The sequence below is a fragment of the Orcinus orca genome, chromosome 21 (genome assembly GCF_937001465.1).
Source record: "Orcinus orca chromosome 21, mOrcOrc1.1, whole genome shotgun sequence".
NCBI classification, from domain to species: domain Eukaryota; kingdom Metazoa; phylum Chordata; class Mammalia; order Artiodactyla; family Delphinidae; genus Orcinus; species Orcinus orca.
The window spans coordinates 12,019,723-12,045,164 of NC_064579.1; the positions used below are offsets into that span (position 1 = coordinate 12,019,723).

At 41.6% G+C, this 25,442-nt stretch overlaps 1 protein-coding gene and 1 pseudogene across 7 annotated transcripts in view; both read right to left on the bottom strand.

The window, feature by feature from the left end:
* Positions 1-25,442, bottom strand: part of RBPMS (RNA binding protein, mRNA processing factor) — a 186,356-nt gene that overhangs the window by 134,457 nt on the left and 26,457 nt on the right. The window lies entirely within an intron of this gene.
* LOC117195628 (MAD2L1-binding protein-like) lies at positions 4,426-5,851 on the bottom strand (annotated as a pseudogene).

Sequence of the window (25,442 nt, forward strand, 5' to 3'; positions counted from 1 at the left end):
CGGAGCGCCTGGGCCCGTGAGCCATGGCCACTGAGCCTGCACGTCCGGAGCCTGTGCTCCGCATCCGGAGCCTGTGCTCCACAACGGGAGAGGCCATGACAGTGAGAGGCCCGCGTACCGCAAACAAACAAACAAATCTCAATTTTTGTTTGTTTGCTTTTCATGCCAAAACCCTCTTACTTCTCACAGCGTATGTATTCTCAGAGAAAATCAGCAACACTGAAAGACCAGGCTATAGATTTCTGAGGCAAGAACAAAACGAACTAAGAGGCTTTATACGTCTCCTGTTTTGATCAGGGAACTATCCATAATTAATCAACTAACAAAAAAATGTAATCACAAATGAAGTACGTGACAGCGATATTAACAGCATTGTTTAAAAATTCCCCCAATAGATTAACAGATACACACTACTGTATATAAAATAAACAACAAGGACCTACTGTATAACACGGGGTACTATATTCAATATCTTGTAAAAACCTATAATGGAAAAGAATCTGAAAAAGAATATATACGTATAACTGAATCACTTTGCTATACATCTGAAAGTAACACTGTAAATCTCTAATTTAAAATCTTTTTAATTAAAAAAATCCCCAAATATATGCTAAATAACATTTTTTAAAGTGAGGTAGATCTACATTGCTGATACAGAAAGATGTCGAAGATACAAAAACATGATGCAGGTGCAATTTTGTATACTGACAAAATAAAGTTCTAAAAGTATTTATTTCAAAGCCAGTTACATGAAGAACTTTTACTTTCTAATCTTTACTGAATTTAGTTTTTAAACCATATTTTTTTTTTTAATAACAATTTGTCCTTACAAAGTCTTTCCTAAATTAAGAATTAGAGATCCTTCTCTACACGTGAAGATTTGTAAGGAAATGTTTTTCAGGGATACCCAAGACTGGTAATTTATAGATCCCAATGGCTGTATAACAGAGGTGGGTCTTTTTTTTCTTTTTTTGGCTTCGCTGTGCGGGGATCTTACTTCCCTGACCAGGGATAGAACCCCGTGCCCTCTGGACCACCAGGGAATTCCCGGGTCTTTCTTTCTTTTGGTAAATATTGACAATGACGAGTATTCAATGTTAACAAAACACTGCACTTAATATTACACACTTTAGTAGCAACGGCCAGTTTTCTACAGTATCTATTCTTCCCATTTTACAAAGTAATATATTTTCTAAATTTATTTATTTTTGGCTGCGTTGGGTTTTCGTTGCTGTACTCGGGCTTTCTCTGGTTGCGGCGAGCGGGGGCTACTCTTTGTTGCAGTGCTCGGGCTTCTCACTGCAGTGGCTTCTCTTGTTGCAGAGCACGGGCTCTAGCGCGCAGGCTTCAGGAGTTGCAGCACGCAGGCTCAGTAGTTGTGGCTCACGGGCTCTAAAGCGCAGGCTCAGTAGGTGTGGTGCACAGGCTTAGCTGCTCTGCGACATGTGGAATCTTCCCAAACCAGGGCTCGAACTTGTGTCCCCTGCATTGTCAGGCAGATTTTTAACCACTGCGCCACCAGGGAAGTCCCAAAGTAATATATTTCAGCTCTGTACATGATTTGCCAAACTCCCTTGCTGGTTAAGGTTATATTTCTAAGGTCTGCGCATGGTGTGGGCAGAAGCAATGCCTGCAAGTTCTAAGTTGTGCCCATAAAGGGAGCATATCGTCCCTCTTTTCTGTTGCAGAGAAGATATGATGGTGAGAACTGGAGCAGCCATCTTAGACCATAAGATAAAAGCTACCTGTTGAAGATAGCAGAGCAACAAAATAGAGACCCTGATGAATACGGACCAACCACACAGACCATGGAACACTTTTCAGGTTTTCATGTGAGAGAAATAAATGTCTATTATGTTCAAGCCATGTTACTCTGTTTCTCGTTGCTGCAACGTCATACTGCGTGCATGGTGGGCATACACACACATACACTCATGCTATAAATATCTCATGTTAAAAACAAACTTATTAAACTAAAAACTAATCTACCTGTGTTAAATCTTAAGATAGAAAACAGAAGCAGAAGAACCTAAGATATCTTGGTTTCTTCCTTAACCTCCTTGGTTTTTGAGCAGCAAGTTTGAAACAAAACAGCCTCACCCTTAATGATTGCTGGCCTTGATTCCTACTTGTTAAAGGAGTAAAATATAAGATTTAAAATACTGTGAGGCTACTAAAAATAAAACATACCAAGTGACCTAATGCACCTCACAGATTACACAAAAAAGAGAAAAGTGAACTAGAAGGAATCACCAAACACAAACTATAAAATCATCTTTAAAATTAATATCCCACCTCACTATGATGTGAGGCAGCAACAGAGATAAATTTATACAAAGAAACAAGGCTTACTTCAAGGTGATTTCTGCCCATTTAGATCTAACTTTCCAAGTTACTTTTAATGTGCCATATTGGTATGTCTTAAGGAGGCAATGAAATCAGTTAACAAAGTCCTCGCACAAATATATTTATAGACAGACTAAAGATAAATGATAAACGTTAGAGAAAAAGAAAAATCTAAAACCCCCGATATCAGCTTCACTTCTATAGAAATCAGTTATTTTTAGGAACTAATGAACTACTGATTTATAAATGGGTAAAAATGAAATCTGTAGTTCTTCAGAGAATAGATATACTTCAGCAAATTAATCTAAAAATTATTCTCCTTAAGTGCTTAAATACCTATGTATATAGTTACTTTTGTCAATATGTCTGTTTCTTACAGACACAAGGATAGTAACATTTCCTCTAAAATTTTAAATTTGCCCTTCATAGAGCACATAGTTTCTGCGTACAGTATCTGTCTTACCTTTTCAAAAGCATACCTTATTTTTTCAAACATTCCACATTCTCCTTTTGGTCAGGCTCTGACTGGCAAATATATGTACTAGGTGAAAAGAGGATGAAAATCTAGACATCTACTTATTTTCTAGTATAAGCGTCAAGAGATTTTTCAATGGATTTTAACAGAATAAGACGTGCCAGACCGCTAGACTTTCAGGCCAATTGTAATACTAACCATGAGTTCATACGAGACAACTAACCCCACCGTCCCAAGCTCAGGAGGCTCCCTTCTTTGTAAAAGAAAACTAAAATCTTAGGAACACTTAAGTTACTTAAAATTTAAGATTTTTCTACATCAGATATTCTAGAAATGATTCACTGGCAGCAAACCAGAGCAAAAGATTAAGATTTACAGGGTGGCTTTCTGTTCTTAATGTGTGCTTAACAGCAGAGGCAAATGAAAGCACAAGTCACAAACAAAAGAAAATATTTCAGAAATCTGAAATCTTTGAAAGAGATGTTCTTTAAAACAATTGTTCAATGAGGAGTCAACTGGTAGGCAAGACAAGATGGCAATTAAGAAGAACACGGCTATGACCCAGCAATCCCACTCCTGGGCATATACCTGGAGCAAATCATAATTCAAAAATATACATGCACTCCAGGGCTTCCCTGGTGGTGCAGTGGTTAAGAATCCGCCTGCCAATGCAGGGGACACGGACGGGTTCGAGCCCTGGTCCGGGAAGATCCCACATGCCGCGGAGCAACTAAGCCAGTGAGCCACAGCTACTGAGCCTGCACGCCTAGAGTCCGCGAGCCACAGGAGAGGCCACGACACTGAGAAGCCTGCACACCGCGACGAAGAGTAGCCCCCGCTCGCCGCAACTAGAGAAAGCCCGCGCACAGAAACGAAGACCCAACGCAGCCAAAAATAGATGGATAAATTTATATAAAAAAAGATATATATATAGATATAGATATAGATATATACACACAGGCACTCCAATGTTCACTGCAGCACTATTTACATAGCCAGGACAGGGAAGCAACCTAAATGTCCATCAACAGAGGAATGGATAAAGAAGATGTGGTACATATATACAATGGAATATTACTTGGCAATAAAAAGGAACGAAATAGTGCCATTTGCAGAGAAGTGGATAGACCTAGAGACTGTCATACAGAGTGAAGTAAGTCAGAAAGAGAAAAACAAATATCGTATAATATCGCTTATATGTGGAATCTAGAAAAGTGGGTACAAAGGGAGACACAGGTGTAGAGAACAAACTATGGATACCAAGCGGGGAAGGTGGGAGTGGGATGAATTGGGAGATTGGGATTGGCATATGTACACTACTATGTATAAGACAGATAACTAATGAGAACCTACTGTATAGCACAAGGAACTCTACTCAGTGCTCTGTGGTGACCTATACGGGAAGGAAACCTAAAAAAGAGGGGATATATGTATACATATAGCTGATTCACTTTGCTGTACAGCAGAAACTAACACAACATTGTAAAGCAACTATACTCCAATAAAAAATTTTAAAAAAAGGAACATGGCATGTTTCTGCTCTGCCTTGTCCTCTTTCTTATTCTTTTACAATTGGAAAAAGGGGTAGACCTGAAACCCAAATGAAATGGTAATATGTGAAAAATACATATAATTACGTGACCCCCACCATATTCACCTTAAACCACAATGATTTAACTATTCTTATAGTGACAAGCCAAAGGTCCTAAAGTATAGAAAGAACTCAGTTCTGCATATAACTAACATTAAAATGGTGCTTACAAATGGTTATGTAGGGATCCACAGACCCTAATCCGATTCCAAAACCTAAAAGCTCAGAAGGCCTAAAATTGTGTGCGATGGGGGGAGAAGGGTCGTATATGTAAATGCACCGGGTGGCAAAACATGACCTGAAATGACTAGTTTTCATTTCTCCCACTTAGTGTAACTATTTGTTTCACTGGAGAAATAGTAGTCTGCTTAATTACTAGGCTCTACCTTAGACCTCACTGGGGGTATTGTGTTCAGTGGGTTATACACTGTGTTGTTGTTTTTTTTTAACATTAATCCATTCATTTTATATTTAAGTTCACAAGTCACATCCACATTATGTCCCTAGTAAAAATTCTGCAAGTCCTCAGTAAAAAGCAGGAAAAGGTCACCTCCATAGGAGTGTCTGTCCATGGGCCCATGTTTGCTTTCCAACCCCCAAAAGAAACACCTGACCCAGGACCCTCTGGGAAAATCAGCCTTTGATTCAAAGAGATGCTTGTTCGGTGATGATTATTACAGCCCTAGCCATACCATCAGCCCCCGGGGAAGTCTATAATGGAGGCAGGCAGCCAGGAGGAGAGAACCTTCCTCTCACCAGGAATTAACTAGCTCCAAGCAAGAGATGGGTGACTTGGTGCCAGGGGGAAAGACAGTTTAGCCATTGGGTTCACGATGAGCATTCCCATTCACTCGTGGAAGCCCTTCAGTGTCACTGGTGCCTGGAACCAAATGTCATCCTCCCAGGCTGTAGCTGGGATGGCGGGTCGGCCACAGGGTAGGGTCACAGCCAATCTGTGGCCCAGGCTGGGCACTCTGTAGTTGAGCTTGGGTCAAAACCAGTCTTCTCCACAGTCGTGGTGACCCTGTGCCATGACGATGGTGCCCATGAGTGGAAGAACCTTCAGCTCACTGAAGGCATCAGCCATGAAAATGGCTCGGAAGAGGCGGCACAAAGAAGCTGCTGTGCTCAGGCTCGGGTCCACGCTGTTGGGGACCAGGTGAGACAAGTCAAGTTCGCAGAACTCCTCGGGACTGAGGGCATTGCCCCCAAGGAGGGTCAGCACCCGTGGTACTAGTGTCCGGGCAAAGAGACCCTCCAGGTGGCTGAGGACGCTCTCCAGTTCTGCCAGGGTTTGCTGGCATTTCCTGCTGCTCGCCTCACCAGTGGCCCGAGGTTTCTTCTTCACCACGTCCTCCGCCAGAGACTGCGGCCAGGGGCTGCACTTCCGGCTCCGGGGCGTCATCACATCACGACCTCCTCCCCACTCTCCACGTGGTTTGAATCTGTGTTACCTTTTAAAATCTAAAAGATTTTGAAACACATCTGGTCCCAAGGATTTCAGAGAAGGAAGTGTGGACCTGTATCAACTCAATCACCCTTATCACAACCCTCTGAGATGGGAGTTAATTTGCAAACGAGGTTAACTAAGGGTTAAGGAACCTCCTCAAGGTCAAAAAGTTGGTAAGTGTTAAAGCTGAGATTTCAATGCAAGCAGCTCAGAGCCTGGAGTCTTAACATTATGCTATGCAGTCTTGTCTTCTCTCTTTTATAGCAACCAGATGAATGAGGTTTTGGATTTTCTAGTCATAATTACCAAAGTTATTCATGCAGGACACACAAAAATCTTAAAAACCATATTGAGGCTTCAGGAAAAAAACAATAAGTACTGCATTTTAGGAAAAAGACTGGGCCTATATTTATGGCTGTATTTCATAAACCACACCCACACAGCGCATTGCTCCAGATCAGCGTTGTGGGTACAGGGCAGAGCTCGAACGCGCTGTCACAGCCATCCTCGGTTATCAAGGAGCCATTGCCAGTGGGTGTGGCGGAAGTTGTCTAAGCACACGCTTTTTTTCAATCGCCCCTACCGTCACAAGTGGATGTTTCAGGGGACATTAACATCGACACTATGATTGAAGAAAAATTATTATGGGGGGTTAAAAAAAAAGGTCACGATTAAGAGTCATCGCATCCGTGGTGACAGCTAATGGCCAAGCTGTTTAGCCTTTCCCTGGAAACCTTAATTCAGTTACTAATATCATCCCCAAAGCCATCCTGACCTTCCCTCTTCTCTCCGCAGGAAACTTAGTAGGTCTCTTACTTGGTGCCCAGCAGGCTCGGGCTCAGGCCCAGGAGGCGCCCTCAGCCCCGCTACCAAGATGGCAGCCGGAGGGGTTTCCCGCCACCGGAAGTGCAGCTGCACACCCGACACAGCTTCCGGCGGTGGGGACTGCTCTCCGGTGCCGCACGCATCAGTCGAAGGAAGAGAAAGGCAGACGGCAAACCGAGGGCCTAAGGGGCACCATCTTTAGCAAAACAGGGAAGACAGCAGGAGCAGGGAGAATGTAATTAAGATGAGAAGGCTGTGACCAGCCGGGAGGGTTTACAGAAACAAGATACAGTGCCACCAACGCCGCATTTGGGAGCCGCCAGAGTCAGAGGAAGCGAGAAGAGGGAAGAAAACCTTCAAGGGACACAGGAGTGCTACAGAACGAAGGGCAAAAGGGAAAAAAGCGATGAGGACCTGGAAGTGCAGAGAGTGAGAAAACGGAGTGTGAAGAATCTCAAGTGTTTTATTTCATTTTCTGGCTTACTTATGCCTGTATCACCAGAGGGAACATTTGGCATAGTAAGGTCCAAAAAGGTATCGTTCAGAATTAAGTCACTACTTGCTCTTAGTTCAGTAATTTCCCATGTTTTTCTATCCAAGTTACTTGTTTCTCTAATATGTGTAGTCTATAGGAGGCTGAACATGTTGTTTCTGATATGATTAAGAGGATACACGAATAAATAAACACTACAGTGGAAAAACTCCCAAAACATTAGATTTTTTTCCTATTTTTGGAGGGTTCATTTTTTCCACCTTTAACAGCAAGGAGACAATCTTGATACTACCTAGCGTCTGTAACAGAAAAAGGATAGAAACTAGGCATTATGATGGAAAAAGTGAAACACTGGGGAGTTGAAGAGATCCACCACCTTATCCATCTTTCTAGACTGTTCAGTCTCTGGAACATTTCCATTAATGGGCAAGAAACATCCTAGTGCACTATGTACACCTGTTATTTGTAAACTCTATGACATGAATCATGCTTTCCCCACAATCTGGTCTACTGAACTTGACTTTTTTTCTATCAGCCTAATACCTGTGCCAAGTTTGAGGTCTGCAATTTTAGCTACGCAATGTTCCACTGCTTTTTCTACCCTGGTTAAAAATTTCCCTACTGGTTTTGCTGAAAATCAAGAAGAAACAATATACCAGACCTATTAAAAGCAAGTTAAAGAACAATTTAAAACCCTAGCCTTTTAGAGTACATCCGAATCTCCTATTCGTGTACACTCAGACACTCAAAAATTATTTGATCATTATGGTTAGTGTGAAAAATTGATAATTACTATAGAAAACAAAGCAAACAAAATAACAAGTGCTGCCGCAAATGTGAAGAAACTGGAACGCTTCTTCACCCTTAGTGGGAATGCAAATTGGTGTAGCTGCTATGGAAAACAGTACGGCAGTTCCTCAAAAAATTACACATAGAATCACCATATGATTCAACTATCCCCCCCTCGGGGTATATATCCAAAAGAACTGAAAACAGGATCTTGTAAAGATATTTGCACACCCACGTTCATAGCAGCATAATCCACACTATATCCAGGAGGTGGAAACCATCCAAATGCCCATCAACAAATGAGTGAACAAACAAAACAAAATGTGGTCTATACATACAATGGAATATTATTCACCTTTAAAAAGGAAGGAAATCCTGTCACATGCTACAACATGGATGAACCTGAGGACATTATGCTCAGTTGAAAAAAGCCAGTCACAAAAAGACATACTGTATGACTCCACTTACACAGGATTACCTAAAGTAGACAAACACACAGAAACAGAAAGTAGAATGGTGGCTGCCAGGGGCTGGAGGGAGGGGGGAAATGGGGAGTTGTTTAACAGGTACAGAGTTTCAGCTTTGTAAGAAAAAAAGTCCTGGAGATCTGTTGCATAACAATGTGAATATACTTAACATTATTGAACTGTACATTTAAAAATGGTTAAGATGGCAAATTTTGTGTTTTACCCACAATTAAAAATTTTTTTTTAATTATATAAAAGAAGAAACAATTAGCAAGAGAGAAGCAAATTGAAGATTACCGCTACAGAACTTTTTTCTTGTAACTTTCAGAATGTCAAAAGATTTCTAACAACATTCCTTTGAGACGTTCACTGCAAGTCAGCCTATTTAAGGTTCTCTTAGGTCCTATTATAAAAGGTTCCTTGTAAACCATGCCTCCACATTATGCTATCCTGAGAAAGGACTCCCAAAGGAGAAGATATTGCTTTATGAATTATCAAAACTACTTTTAACTTCTTAGAAATTGCCGACTTATGACTCCTCCAACTCAGCTGTAAGATTTGACAGGAAACATAGAAGAACACATCCTTTCCTTCTGGCTTTAGGATTAAAGTGATTTACTTTTAACTTACGCACCCATAAAGTTTATCCTCCAAACATTATTTCACATTAGTGACTGATCACAGCTCACATTAACTTCAACTAAAATTAGGTCAAAATAACCATTAGTATTACAGTATCAGAGTATGTTTGACACTTCCAAGTAAATTCAGATATTCCCCCTCTACAAACAGACATTTCAAATAAGACCGTATCTTTCTATTTCTAGCTCTGTATATAAATACAAACTTGACATAGACAGTGGCACATCTAGGCTATTTAATAATATATATCATTAATACAAAGGGAAAGAAACACATAAAAAGGTAGAGTAGTATAGTCTGTACTTGAAATACCTCTCCCTTCACTCCACCCCCATGTGTGTCAGGATAAAGAAGTAAACTAATTTAATTCCAACTGCAGAAGTAAATGGTAATTCTTAATCCTCTGTGAAAGGTAATCAGCTACACCTTTTTTTTTCCGGCTGCACCATGTGGCTTGTGGGATCTTAGTTCCCCAACCCGGGCCCTTGGCAGTGAGTGCAGAGTCCTAACCACCGGACTGCCAGGGAAGTCCAGTTACACCTTTGCTTGAATAAGTGTTTCCTCTACCAAGTCACTTAGAAGTTTCAGGTAAAATGGCATTCTTGGCTGCTATCGTCTTCCCTACCCCTTGCAATAAGGACCACCATCAACTTCTGGTTCCACATACTGTCAGTCCACTTCACTGCACAGGTAGGACAGATGGGGCAAATCTACTTAGTTATACTCTGTATCTGATAAAGGGTATAATGACCACCCTAAAACTCGGGAAGGAGAAGGGTAAGACTAGCAGTTGGCTCAGAAATTTTACAATTATTTAGAGAACCCTGTTGATTAGTTTTTTTTTGTTTTTTGTTTTTTTTTGCTGTATGTGGGCCTCTCACTGTTGTGGCCTCTCCCGTTGCGGAGCACAGGCTCCGGACGCGCAGGCCCAGAAGCCATGGCCCACAGGCCCAGCCGCTCCGCAGCATGTGGGATCTTCCCGGACCGGGGCACGAACCCGCATCCCCTGCATCAGTAGGCAGACTCTCAATCACTGCGCCACCAGGAGAGCCCCTGTTGATTAGTTTTTATTTTAACAAAAGCCACTAGGCTATTTATCAGCAAGGGAAGAGGAAGATGGGAATGAATAGTAAGCAAATAAATATCTAAAATTGTGCTCTACGACAAACGTCCATAATAGATAAACCATTTCCTAAGTAAAAACAACAGTTTGTTTGTTTTTAAAGCACTCAGAGTTCAACACAAAATTCTTCTGAAGTGAACTTGCTTATCCAAATGGCAGGCTTTGATAATATCAATTTTAACGTTTGACCTATAATCCCAACGACTCCAGGTCAAACTGCTACACATACCATGACGAGGAGTATAAACGTATGAAGATTCATTATTTATTCAATTCAAATGTTCTTACTTATTCAAATGTTCAAGAAACATTAAATCCCATGAGCAAGGATCTCTGCTAGTACAAAGTCCAATCGTATGAATTCAACACAATGAATCCATCTTTCTTTTGAAAACAAAAACACAAGCAAACCATAACTGCATGAAAAAATGTAAGGGCACCAGCAAGCTGTGGCAACCACATATCCCAGCCCTGGAGAAGCAGGGAAGCAGGATGACTGACATGTGCTGAGAAAGCTAATGTAGTCCTAAGTGACAGTAATGTTAGATAAAGGAATGTAATGGTGCCAACATGTTCTGCATAGAAGGACTGTACTCAGAGCACAAAATCCCATCTGAAGACTTCCCAGAGAAGAGCAATCAGGTCAGGAAATCAACTGGAAACTATGGCATATAAAAATGGTTGAACAAAGTAGAGATGTTTATCCTGAAGGGAAAAATACAAGGCTCAGGAGAAATTTGACAGCACATTTAAAATATTTACAGCTGCCCTGTACAAGGAGTAGGTTAATTATGTTGTCATCCAACTAGGCAGGAATAGTACTGAGCATGGAAGTCACAGTTCTAGGAGCGCAGAACCACGGAAACTGTCCCTATTAAAATGGGCTACCTTGGAGAATAGAAAGCTCCTGGCAGCAGGAAATGTTTAAAGTGTTCAGAAAAGTGAAAAGAAAACCTGGAGTAATTACTTTTCCGAACCGCTACACATCTTCTGGTACCAGGAGCTTTCTATCCTCCAAGGCAGTCTGTTTCACTATGAACAATTATTTTCTTCAAAAGAAAAATGGGGATAATTATTGGAAATAACTAAATTCCAAATAAGGACTTAAGGAAATGTCAGAAAAATTGTTGCTCCTTCCCTGAATTTATCCATATTCCAAACATTTTTTCTATCTTGAATCAATATATCGCTGACTTAAATAATCTAACCAAAGACTGTTTTTCTCCCAGTCACCAACTTACCTTTGAAACCTCTTCAAGATTATTCCTGATACAGTCTTCCCTAACTCATCACTCCACCACCACAAACACACAACCACACAGACTGTGCACATATCCCCATTGGCTGCTGTCTCTTTAATCTGTGTATATCATCAACACAGTACTCACTGTCCCATAAGTATTACTGACATGAACAGAATTCCAAGTTACAGCAAAGACTTTGAATTTAGAAAGTCATGTACCATAAAGTACTAGTACTACTCAATTAGAAAGGTCTATGAAATTTATGAAAGAATTAAGTAAATCAAAAAGCTATGCACCTTATATCCAGAGAAAACCATAACTCGAAAGGATACATGTGCCCTGCAGATACACGTTCACTGCAGCAGTATTTACAATAGCCAAGGCATGGAAGCAACCTAAATGTCCATCGACAGATGACTGGAAAGAGAAGATGTGGTACGTACACGTACATGCACGCACACACACACACGAATACTACTCAGCCATAAAAAAGAATGAAATAATGCCATTTGCAGCAACATGGATCTAGAGATTATACTAAGTTAAGGTAGTCAGACAGAGATAGACAAATATCATATGGTATCACTTATATGTGCAATCTAAAAAAAATGATACAAATTAACTTATTTACAAAATGACTTACAAACACAGAAAACAAACTTATGGCTACCATAGGGGAAAGGTGGGGGGGATGGATAAATTAGGAATTTGGGAGTAACATATACACGCTATTATATATAAAACAGATAAACAAGGACATGCTATATAGCACAGGGAACTATACTCAATATTTTGTAATAACCTACATGGGGAAAGAATCTGAAAAAGAATACGTGTGTCTATATAATTATATGTATAAAACAATCACTGTGCTGTATACCTGAAGCTAACAGAACATTGTACACCGACTATACTTCAATAAAAAATTATTTTTAAAAAAGCAATGCACCTAAAAAGACGGCCAGAGAGCATGTGTTCCAGCTTGGCGCCTTCACAAGGAGTTAGCAACCACTTGGATGGTATAGATATGTGTCTTCTTTGGACATGTGTCCTTTAGAAACATGTTTTAGGATCTTCTTCATTTTCAGCCTTGCTTAGATTGTAAATTCCTTAAGGACAGAGAGGTCTTCCTTTCCCTGTCCCACAAGAGCCCTCCTTAGGAGCTGCTTAAATGAAATTCCATAAACTGCTCACAAACAGAAAGCTTACACTTGGAGAACTAAATTGTGTGATAGTGTGTGTGTGTGTGTGTGTGTGAGATGAGGAATTATTATTTTTGAAAATCTGGTAGAATGAAACACAAAGTTCTTTTTTTCTGTTCTTAGTGAACAGAAGAGACCACTGATAGTAACTCCCTTACCTCCAACTCTCATGTAATAACCCCTGATACACCTGATTTCCTAAGAGTTGAGGAAACTAAAAGCTCCCAGAGTTCTAGTACTGGGTTTAGTACCAATCACAGAATTTCAGAGTTAGAAGGTAACTTACAGACCATCCAGTGTAGCTCCCTCATTTCACTGCTTAGAAAAGTGAGGATGCAGGACTCTATAAAGAGTTTTTTCCCTTTTCCTTTTTAAACCACAAACAAAATATGGGCTCACTCACCTCACAGAAAGAAGTCACTGCATTGGTTTAGGACCACCTGAGACTCATGACTGCTCAGTTACTTTATTCTTGAAGTAACCCACACTTGGAAGTCATCTCTTAGATAACATGGGTACAATGACAAGTCTTATGTATACCACGGCAAATCAGAACACGGGCGTTCTAGGTCAAGTTGATAATTATAATAATGACTCAATTATAATAAGAATAGCTATCATTTCATAAACTCCGGCTACACTTAGTTGATTCAATCCTATGCATACAATCTCTCATGTACTCATCTCAATGATCCTGCTACGGCGGATAGAATCACCCGATTTACCCATGAGGCTCATGATGCCCAAAGACAACACCTCAAAGTGCAGAGTCTGGATTTAAACCCAGGCCTGTCTGACTTCAAAGCCTGTGCACTCTCTGCTGTGCCACTTTAAATGCTGTCTTGCAGCTCCTCAGAGCTGTTGCAGTTCTCTAGGACGTTCCCAAGTGTTCGGAAAGGCATACACAATAAAAAGTGGTCTGGTTCACTGCAAGAAGCAAGGGCTTAGAAGCCAGGCCCACCAGGCTTAGGAGTGCTGACACCATCACTCACTGGCTCTGAATAACCAGGGCACATAGAATAGAGAGGTATTATGAGAAGCTTAACAGGGCAAATTTTAAGAAATGAAGTCTTACTGAATTAAAGTTATTCATAAATCATCGCCCTTAAAATTCACAGGATTGGATGGAACCTGATAAATCATTCCAAACAATGTATGACAACCCCAGAAATAAAAAACTCACTTCCCCCCCAAAAAAAAATATTTTAAAATCCAAACATAAGAGAACTCTGTATTTTGCCTCCCTTGTGGGTGTTTATTTTGTTTCACAATTAAGTGGCCATTGGAAGAATAAGTTTTTTCAAAGTTCTGGAAAGTCATCTTAAATTAGGCCCCGGAAAGAAATGGAATCTCTTTTAGTAATGACTCTTGTTTTCTTTGAAAGTTCATGTTTGGGTCAGCCAAGTTTTAAACGGTAAAATTATATTGCTGGGTTGTTATTCAAGTTTGGGGGTTGGGTGGGGATGAGGCCGCTAGCTATTTGGATCACTGTAGGACAGCTTATCTGGTTTCTATACTGAAAGAAGGGGTCTATTCTTAGGCAAAAGACATCATCATTTTAGAGGAGCAGAAGCGTGCATTGGATTCCTATTGAACAATCGCATGGGAAGCCTCCAGAAAAGTCTCTCTCTCTCCAAATAAAAGCTGTCTTCAGAGCTTGTGTGATTTTTCTTGAGTCAATGGAATGTCTAGGCTAAAGGGTTCTTCTTTTGTGTTTTCCTATGTTGCAATATAGCCAGATAGAAAACAAGTGTGTAAGGATTTTTCCCCCATTTATTTACTCTTTGCCTTGTTATAACAAGAATAAAGCCACGAATAGTAACAAATAACTGAAACTACCGCTATGTTACGAATTAGCCAGAAGCTGTGTTTGGGGTTTTTGGGGGTTTTTTTTGTTTTGTTTTTTTTTTGCGGTACGCAGGCCTCTCACTGCTGTGGCCTCTCCCGTTGCGGAGCACAGGCTCCGGATGCGCAGGCTCAGCGGCCATGGCTCACGGGGGCAGCCGCTCCGCGGCATGTGGGATCTTCCCAGACCCGGGCACGAACCCGCGTCCCCTGCAATCGGCAGGCGGACCCTCAACAACTGCGCCACCAGGGAAGCCCTGTATTTGGTTTTATTACAATAGCTGTTACCCTGAACTTAAACTGTTAGTCATATGACTAATATGCAAACCACACTCTCACGTTCTATTAAGGAAGCCTATCTGATTTTAATATTACCCTCTGCTTTTTTTTTTTTTTTTTTTTTTTTTTGGCGGTACGTGGGCCTCTCACTGTTGTGGCCTCTCCCGTTGCGGAGCACAGGCTCCGGACGCGCAGGCTCAGCGGCCATGGCTCACGGGCCCAGCCGCTCCGCGGCATGTGGGATCTTCCCAGACCGGGGCACGAACCCGTGTCCCCTGCATCGGCAGGCGGACTCTCAACCACTGCGCCACCAGGGAAGCCTAAAAATCATTACTTTTTGACCAGAGAGTCAGTTTCAACAACTATAGGCTAATCTATCAAATTAAAGTTTGGTTCTAAAGAAAAGTGATCTTTGGGACGTTAAATAAAAAATTTTAAAACTCTTTTCTTGACAATAGAACTGTATGATCAGTAATACGTATACTGATAAGCACCCTATTCAATGAGAGAAGAGAGATGAGATGAATGGAGTAGGCCTTGCTCATTTTAAAACCACTTTCACTTATATATTAAAAGTAAATCATAGGGGGCTTCCCTGGTGGCACAGTGGATAAGACTCCACACTCCCAATGCAGGGGGCCTGTGTTCCATCCCTGGTCAGGGAACTAGATCCCAAGTGCCACAACTGAGGAGCCTGAGAGCTGCAACTAAGACCCGGTGCGACGGGAAAAAAAAAAAAGTGTTCATTAAAAAAAGTAAATCATACCCACAAATACTTATCCTCCCGCATTGTCATCATCTGCTTTACTTTTCATCATTTTCACTAAGAAAATGGCCTTTTTATTTGTCTTTAAATTTCAGCAGCTTGCACAGTGCCAAGCACATGGTAGACACTTAATATATCTTTTTGGAGTAAGTGAACTATAAGAGATAGGTATTTTTAAAATTCATAGCACTTTCACCCATATCTCAAGAAAAGTAAATGAAGATGAGGCAGAGGCTATAATTTTGGCCTTTAGGAGAAACTACTAATAGGGTATTAGTACGTGTCTCTCAAAGATATCCAGACATGAGAATATCTCAGACATGTATAAAAGGACTGTTGCATGATCATTCTACCTTCTCCAATTAGTAACTGAGATAGCTACCAAGAAATCAAACACTAGTCTCTTCATATAACACTTAAATACCACTAATTTTTTAAATGCTGTCATTTTGTAGCAGGAGGTATTATGGTGCTAGAACCGTTTTGTATTTTGACTGTGTTCATACACACCTACATATGTGATAAAATTTAGAAAACTAAATATAAACACACAACAAGTATAACTGGTAAAGTCTGAATCAGGTCACTGGATTAGAGCAATGTCCGTTTTTTGGTTGAGATGTCAGATTTTATACTGCAGTTATGCAAGATGTATCACTGGGAGAAACTAGATGTAGGGTACATGGGGATCTCTCTGTATTATTTCTCACAACTGCACGTGAATCTACATAACAGTACATCGTGTGCCTTGGAATAACCCTTATGAGGCAACAGTGTCAGGCTGCAATCCCAGCATTCATTAATAGAAGAGGAATATCGAGAATACCAATTTAACAACTGCAGTGAATTAATCGGTCCTTATTAAACTACATCTTGAATACAGTGTCTCCAGGAAAACCAGGGGAAAAAAGCCCAAAACACAAAAAACTTAAATCCACTAGTCAATGAAAAGTACCGCTTTGTTGCTTGTGTTGGGTACCACAGCACATCAGTGGCATTACTGTAAGGGACAAGAATTAGGTCTTGCACCACTAATATGCATATGGTAAATTATCTAACTGCTGTGTGCCTTGCCGGGCTGAGGTTGAACAGAGTCTCTCTACCTGCTCTTACCTTTATTGACCAAAAACTAAAAGAAAATATGGATTTCTGGTGCTTGGGAAACATGAGGTCGTTTAAAAGAGTGGGAGAGGGCTTCCCTGGTGGCGCAGTGGTTGAGAGTCTGCCTGCCGATGCAAGGGACACGGGTTCGTGCCCCAGTCCGGAAAGATCCCACATGCCGCGGAGCGACTGGGCCCGTGAGCCATGGCCGCTGAGCCTGCGCGTCCGGAGCCTGTGCTCCGCAACGGGAGAGGCCGCAACAGTGAGAGGCCCGCCTACCGCCAAAAAAAAAAAAGAGTGGGAGAAAATGCTGCATGTGTGGATGGGAATCATTCTGTGTTTTTGTTGTGGTAGTGGTTGTTTCTTTGTTTTTAATTCATTACTTTAAGCTCTATTCAAATAAACTATATTTTTAAAAAATGCTGTCATTATTGCATTTCTGTTCATTGATATGACATACTTTGTAATGTACTTTGGGGGAATGGGTCAAAAGTTATTCAACAACTCACCAAAAGATTAGTTCTCTTTATAAGATCTGAAAAATGTGCCAAACAAGTGCATTTCAGGGATATACACCATGAAGCCTCTTCTTTGTTTTCACCTCTCAAGTATCTTATTCCACGTAAAGCAGAGAATGATCAAGGCATGCAACTTGTTTCTTATAGAAATACTACACGTATAGAGCAATGAGTATGATTCTCTCTATACTGCCAACAGTGGCAAAGGGACTTGTGCAATTTCATATTTTTTAAATTTGCCAAGTTTGTGTGTAGACTATATAACCAAACAGTTACAAATAAAAATATTGTTCTATGAATCAAGTTACTAGGGATAGGGCATTTAATTTACAAATTACTGTGATTCAATTTCTTCTAAAAGCACTTTCCCCTCCCCCTCTTTCACTTTAAAAATAGTTTAAAATTCACAAATTGACCTACATTTTGAAAAAGGAAACAACAGCAAATGTATACCACTTTTTAAAGCACGGAAACCTGGAGATAATAGTACCATTTATTGGGCTGCTGAGTTTAGAAACTATGTAGACACCAAGAAGCCAAAACATGAAGGAAAACAACTTCAAGAAATTAATGAAAGGGATCTTGCTGGGTAACCTGAGGCCCCAATTGCTAAGGATGTATTGAGACCTACTACAACTGATTAAACTTTGACTACGAAATAAGATTATAAACTTTTTGTATTTCACTACAAAAACTGGGGGGCATTTATATCAATCACTGGATGATGCGGTTAAGGCTGCAACACTGTCATTTGCTCAATCGTTTTGCTTTTTTAAAAGGGAAAACTAAATACCCTTCCAGGAGGCCTGGATTTCACTGCTTTTAATATAGGCATAATTTAGTTTTGAAAGCACAGAGAAGATACTGCCTGGGGAGTCCAGGAAGGCTTTCTAGAAGCAAGGTGTGTGCTCGAAGGCAGAAAGGCGGTCCTGCACAGACAGCATGGGCACTCCAGCAGCCCCTCACCCCGCGCCAGCCACATGGCCATCCATGTGACTCCACGCGAGGGCCGATGGCATAGACCCATCCCACATCCAGACACAATGTTATATGGCAAATCAAGCCACTTTTTTGGACCTCAGTTTCCTTACTTCTGAAAGGAGAAAAGCCTAGACTAGCAACGTTCCTTCCAGTTCTAAAACAGGATTATTACATTTATGACTTTAGCATCATGTCTCCATCCTACCTACAAATAAAACACACACAGGAAAAAAATCCAATGACATTTTCTTCTCACCACCTTTGACCTGTCTTAGAAGCAGAAACCAATGCTTTTGTGATTGTTACTTATGAATTCCCACAGGGCTGAATGTTACTGGTGGGGCTAAACATGGTGGTGACTCCCTCCATTTCCCAAAGCCTACTAGGGCTGCTCTGAAAGTGATGTGAGAAACACAAGGTTGTGAACACATTTAAACTATATATTAAAAGTGTGCATTTCCTTAAAAGAAAAAAAGTCTTATATTCCCACAGTATCTACTTTTTTTTAATTTTTATTTTATATTGGAGTACAGTTGATTAACAATGATGTGTTAGTTACAGGTGTACAGCAAAGTGACTCAGTTATACGCATACAAGTAACCATTCTTTTTCAAGTTCTTTTCCCATTTAGGTTATTACAGAATATTGAGTCAAGTTCCCTGTGCTATACAGTAGGTCCTTGTTGGTTATCTGTTTAAACTGTAGTAGTGTGTACATGTCAATCCCAAACTCCCAGTCTATCCCTCCCTCCCCCGCTTTCACCCTGGTAACCATAAGTTCGTCCTCTGAAGTCTCCCACAGTACCTACTTCTAAGTGCTTTAAAGCCCTTTCACAGATCACAGTTAACATTAATACAAAGAGATGGTGGTAGACTGAAAGTACGGTGTCCTACCAAGCCTCTTGGGGTGCCCTACCAATGTTAGATTGATTTATTTGATCTGTGCTGATATTTAAACTTGGACAATACAGAATCGACTCAATTTCTTGAAATGTTATCTCCAATTATGGCTGGATTACTTAGAGTTTTTCATTCACTCAATAATATTACTGCTTAATGTTATGATTAATCATGATGTTTAGCACTTGCTGACTATTGTGTGCCAGACACGATATGCATTGATTCACGTCTCTCTGTCCACCCTCCCCCAGAAGCCTGCAGATGTGGAAACAGAGGCACAAAGAGACGGAAGTCATTTCCTCACAAGGTCACAAAGTCAGAATCTGAATTCCGGCATCCTAACCCCACAGGCTACCTGTTTAGACGCTGGATGGCAAACATACCCAGCACCTAACACCGTTCGGGGTGATCAAGATGATTAAGACAAGTGCTTGGTTTACAGGCGGTGGAGCCTGCCAAACATATAAAAAATAATTACAACATATCATGTGTGTGCTGTAACCCAGGTCTTTAAAAATCGCTATGGCAACGCAGTGGAGAGAGGGGCCTGCTGGGGGAGTTCAGCAAGACTTCCACTTGAGCTGGGCCCTGAAAGATGAGCACACATTCCTGGGGTGCAGGAAGGATGGAAGGGCATTCCAGGTGGAGAACAACATGTGCCAAGGTACATAAAGGTGAGTGAGCGCAGGGAATCCAGTGTGGCGTGAGGGGACAGAGGGCACGGCAGGAACGGGGAGAGTTTCCAGGCTCGCTCACTGAACCCCTTTCTGCCTCAGTTCCTACCAGGCTTAATGGTGGCTAGAAAGCAGGGTCCACTTGACAGTTGTCTCCTACAGGGATAGTATCTGGTGGAGTTTGAAGGCATGTTTTTTCTTCCCTTCTGAGATTCACTTCCCAGGACAGGAAGACTTTAAAAAACAAATGGTCCTGGGGTGCAAGCAAAAATGTATGTGCGATCAACTAACCAGTTTGCTGAATTCTAGAGCCCGGAAGGCAAAACATGGCACACGTAAGGGGAGGGGCGTAAGTGGCTCCCATGATGAATTTCCAAATACGGTCTGTGGCCCTTAAGGGGTTATGAACAAAGGGGTGTGTGTATGTCTATGCGTGTCTGTGTGTGTTTTCTGGGGAGAGTACCCACAGGTTTCACCAGATTCTCAAAGGGATCAATGACCCCCAAAATCAACAATCACTGCTTTCAAGCAGGCCAGACCTCCCTGCGACTTATAACACTGGGGCAACCCTAAGACACCGTAAGTTAAAAAAGAAAATCAGGGATTCCCTGGGGGCGCAGTGGTTGACAGTCCGCCTGCCGATGCAGGGGACACGGGTTCGTGCCCCGGTCCGGGAGGATCCCACATGCCGCAGAGCAGCTGGGCCCGTGAGCCACGGCCGCTGAGCCTGCGCGTCTGGAGCCTGTGCTCCGCAGCGGGAGAGGCCACAACAGTGAGACGCCCGCGTACCGCCAAAAAAAAAAAAAAAAAAAAGAAAAAGAAAATCAGTGCAAGCAAAATGAGAAAGTACTCCTGGCCTCTTGGGCCTTACTTGAAACGCTGACAAACACTTTAGCTTAAGGTTCTGTTCAAAAGGCCTTTAAGATCTGAGATAGTTATGTTTGCCTAACTTTATTCAGGTCCTATTGTGCAAGCCTGCCACCTATTCAGGACCCCAAATGTTCATGATTTACCGATAAGGTAAAAACTCTCCAACTTGTAATCTAATTCTCCTAAGAAAACCTGCTCCCTGAAGAAACCCAAGAAGCTGGATTCACAGGCCAGGTACTTAATTAACTTCTCTGAACTAATATTTAAAAGAAAACTTAAAAATAAACCACACCTCAGTGAGACTCGCTCTTAATTTTCTACCACAAGATTAAAAGGATGACTGCCCCCTGAGGAATAATAATCACCAAGGAATCTGAACACAAGAAAGCTTATTTGCAGACTGGCGACGGGGTCCCCTGGTGGAACGTGAACATTGCTAACCCAGCATCTGTCATCATGGTCACATCTTACATCACCAGTGTTTCAACATATCACGATTCTTCCATTGTCAGCATTTATTCTATTTCTGTTCTGCTCCATGCTGCTTTCTTTAAAGCAGTGCACAGGCCAAGGGAATGGAAGTAACTTTTCATGAAAGACACAGAAAGAGAGACACGCCTTTGGGCACTCAGATGCTGGGCAGCAAGGAGCAGAGTGGTGCTTAAGAAGAGCGGTGCTGGGGCTTCCCTGGTGGCGCAGTGGTTGAGAGTCCGCCTGCCGGTGCAGGGGACACGGGTTCATGCCCGGGTCCGGGAAGATCCCACATGCCGCGGAGCGGCTGGGCCCGTGAGCCATGGCCGCTGAGCCTGCGCGTCCGGAGCCTGTGCTCCGCAACGGGAGAGGCCACAGCAGTGAGAGGCCCGCGTACCGCAAAAAAAAATTTTTTTAATTAAAAAAAATAAAAAAGAAGAGCGGTGCTGGAGTCAACAGCTCCCTGGGTTCGATGCCAGCCTTCTCACGAAGCTGTGCAAGCTCGGGCAAGTTACCTGCCCTCTCTGTGGTTTCTTTACCTATAAAATGGGGATCATAGTTGTATTTCCTCATAGGATTGTTATGAGAACTCAGTAAGTTAACGTTCGTAAGACGTTTAGAACAGCGTCTGGCAACTACTGTTTGATGAATACACTAAATCTTACCAAAATTCCTTGGTGAAGGAAACTAGCTGTTTCAACAAAACTGAGAAAGAAAAGCCGCGTTTGGTAACATGCCAATATCCAGGTTAACATGCCCACTGTTCACTGTGAGATAAAACACCAAAATAACCACTACAAGTGCAAATACTTTAAGTCTCCATGCAACAAAAACTATTTGTAAAAAGAAACATTTAGAAATCGGAAAATCAATCTAAGTTACAGAGACATTTATTGAGCTACTACCACATGTTAATCGCTGTGCTAGGTGTTGGTGATAAAGAAATTAAAATTACTCTACATATACGTCTTTAAATCCCAGGAGCAGAGACTACTGAGAGAGTAGGATTCATGTTTTTATCCACTGCAATATATTGAGGAGTAAGCCTTAACTTTTGAAGGAAAACAAATTTCTACCCAAGTAATAATAGAGTAGTGTTATTACTTAATTATGGGCTAACGCTCTTGTTGGGTATGTATGTTTTCTCCAGAAACATATTGCAGGAGTGTCAAAAATTTTGGAAACAACCATGTTTCCAGGGACAGAGAGTATGATGATATAATTGTTACTGTAGCATTAATTGCTCTTTTACCTTAAAGTTTACTAAGAATTAAAAATAAGATCCTTTCTAGGACAAGCTCTGTGCCAGACACTCTGCCACGTTTTACACACAAGATCACCTTACAGTTCCATGAAGTAGATATTACCATCATTTTCTTAAAAATAGATGAAGAAACTATGGTTTAGAAAGGTTAAAGGTCACCCAGCCAAGAGAAGAAACACACCATGAACCTAGTTATGCATCTAACCTAACTGAACCCGAAGTAAGTGATTTTTAATTAAATTTTCTGTCACAAAAGCTGGGCTTATTGGCTGATGTCTCCATAACCTGTCCTCATCCCACTTCTCAATGATAACCCCCTTCCAAATAAATAATAATAATAGCAGCTTTGTACTTGCTGAGCACATATTTACATTCTAATGAGGCATACTCTGTATTACTATTGCTACAATTTGTATTATGCAACCCTATGGGGCAGATTTTGTTATTCCCAATTTACACAGGAAGACATAGCCTCAGAGAAGTCAAGTAACTTGCCCAAGGTAACACAGCTCATAAGTGACAAGGCCAGGATAAGAAACCAGGATTCAAAACCTACACTGGCCCACTCCAAATCTCAAGGCACTGTGAAGAAGTGGAAAGCTCATCTAAATTTTCTGAATGTAAACCTCTCCACCAGGACGCCCTTCTTCTCAGCTGCCCCACGAGGCTGGTCTCTGAAAAGCGAAGATATTCTTCCAGGAAGTTCCCACCCCTCGACGCGATGGACTCCGCAGATTCTTTGGTCCCGGTGAGCACCTGTGGGCCTGAGCTAGAAGCTGAAATGAAGAACTAAAAAGAGAAGAAACAAATAGAGGGAAAGAGAGTAAAGAAGAAATGGAAGGGAAGTGGCTGTTTCCCAGCAATAGATTTTCCCTGGGCCCCTTGGAGCTCCGCCCACACTGGAAAACAAGCAGAGTGAGTCTAACTCAGACCTCTCCAGGTTTCCCCTTCCAGACCCTTCCTCACTTCGTCCTTCCTCCGAGGTAGCTAGGCAACCAGACCCTATATACACAAAGAGGAAAGCGATGCCCAGCCCTGCCACACAGGTCTTCCAACAAAAGCAGAACTGGTGACTTATAAATACCCGCAAGGTGACGGAAACACAGAACAAAAAGATAAGGGACAAACAGTACAGATGTTTGAGGGTCTGGATCTCTAGTCCGGGTAAGAATTTTAAAATTTAAAATTTTAAAAGAATTTAAAAGAATTTTAAAAGAATTTTAAAATTTTAAAATTTTAAAAGACACTGGTGGACAGAATGTTGGAGGGCTCGGCTGGGACACCAGATAGCAAAGCCCATGGCGATTCAGTTCAAGAGCAAAGAGACTGGAAGTGAGGTTGAACAGCTCTGATATTAACACAGCAATGAAGGTCTGGGGCATGGACACTATAATATACATTTATTTCAACTGCTCTGAGGCCTTTGGGCCAGGTCCTCGCTTTCATCCCTCGTCTGGATAGTGGAAATCAATAGATGCACGAACGCAGTCAAATGATTCCCTATTTAATGAGCTCCTCTAGCATAAAGAGTAGACACACAGAGGGCTTCCCTGGTGGCGCAGTGGCTGAGAGTCCGCCTGCCGATGCAGGGGACACGGGTTCGTGCCCCGGTCCGGGAAGATCCCACATGCCGCTGAGCGGCTGGGCCCGTGAGCCATGGCCACTGAGCCTGCGCGTCCGGAGCCCTGTGCTCCGCAACGGGAGAGGCCACATCAGTGAGAGGCCCGCGTACTGCAAAAAAACAAACAAACAAAAAAGAGTAGACACACAGAAATTGAAAATGGGATTTTGTTTCAGCAAAACACATCCATTCAATACCTCTAAGAATGTGATCTTTCCACTTCAAGAAGGTGCATTTTTGATATATTTCTTCTGCAACTTCTTGTGTGTTAGCTTACATAATAAAAAATTATGGCAACGAGCCCAACTAGAAGGATTTCCAAAATCTACCCTCAGATGTCTAAATGTGTCAGAAACAGACATCTGGGTTTCTCTTGTACATTAAGTTCCTACAAAAGGAAGTGCTATGGAACTCATACCTCAACAAAGCCCAGGTTTGTGTATAAAATAACAGTAGATAATCCGACACATCCCAGCCCAAATGCTACTGCTTCTAAGCAGCTTTCCTCAATATCCTACCCAGTGATTTCTCTTATCTGTTACAGCAACTAACCTTTTCTAACCTCAGTTTACTACTTTCCACCTAGTAGCCCACAAGCCACCTGAGGGCACTGCAATGCTTGGCACAGAGTAGGTACATAGAAAACTTCTAGAAATCATCTATTGATGTTGTATGTTCAAATTTAAGAATACTAAATATAGTATTTGCATATGACATTTGTACTTTAAAGAGCTTTTAATGGGAAAGACATATATGCACACACCAACGACAAAAACACTGTAGAGGATTCATGAAAACATCGCCAGAAAGAGGAAGCCAAGTAATGCCTACATTTGCTTGAAGAAATTTTACTTTAATGATTACTGCAGATGTGCCTGTCCAGAACTAAAGTTAAATTAGCCTGGTAGCTGCTGCCTGGTGATAATTCTTTTAGTGTCAGGAAGCTGGTCAGTATGTGATTAAACACGATTCTGCTCTTAGCCCCACCCTAGATGCTATCAGTTCCTTCAACAGAAGGTTCTGCAGCTGACCAGCCACACTCAAAAAAATAAAACAAAAAAACAGATCAAGCCAAATTTTCATACAAGTAACTACAAATTCTAAACACCCCCTTCCCATCCGTGCACCTTTTACTCGTCTTCACAGCTCAGCACACATTTAAAGCATAGGGGGGACTAAATTAAAATCGGCCATTCTCGTGACTAACAGATCAATATTTAAAATTTTTAACTTACAATGTCAATAAAATACTAACCAGCCTGTCAATTGATTCCAAGTTTCTAAACCATTCCTACCTCCTGTTCCTAGATATGCCCCAGGACTCTCCTCACCGTCCACCACCACCCTTCACCCCTAAACTATTCAGCCACATCCACTGGGAAAAACACCAGAACATGAAACACACATGGACTTGGCTGACTTGTATGAGCATCTTCCTTTTCTAACCCCTATTCAAGCTCTGTGAAATGTCCAGCAAGTAGATTCTTTGAGTGCATATTTTCCTTA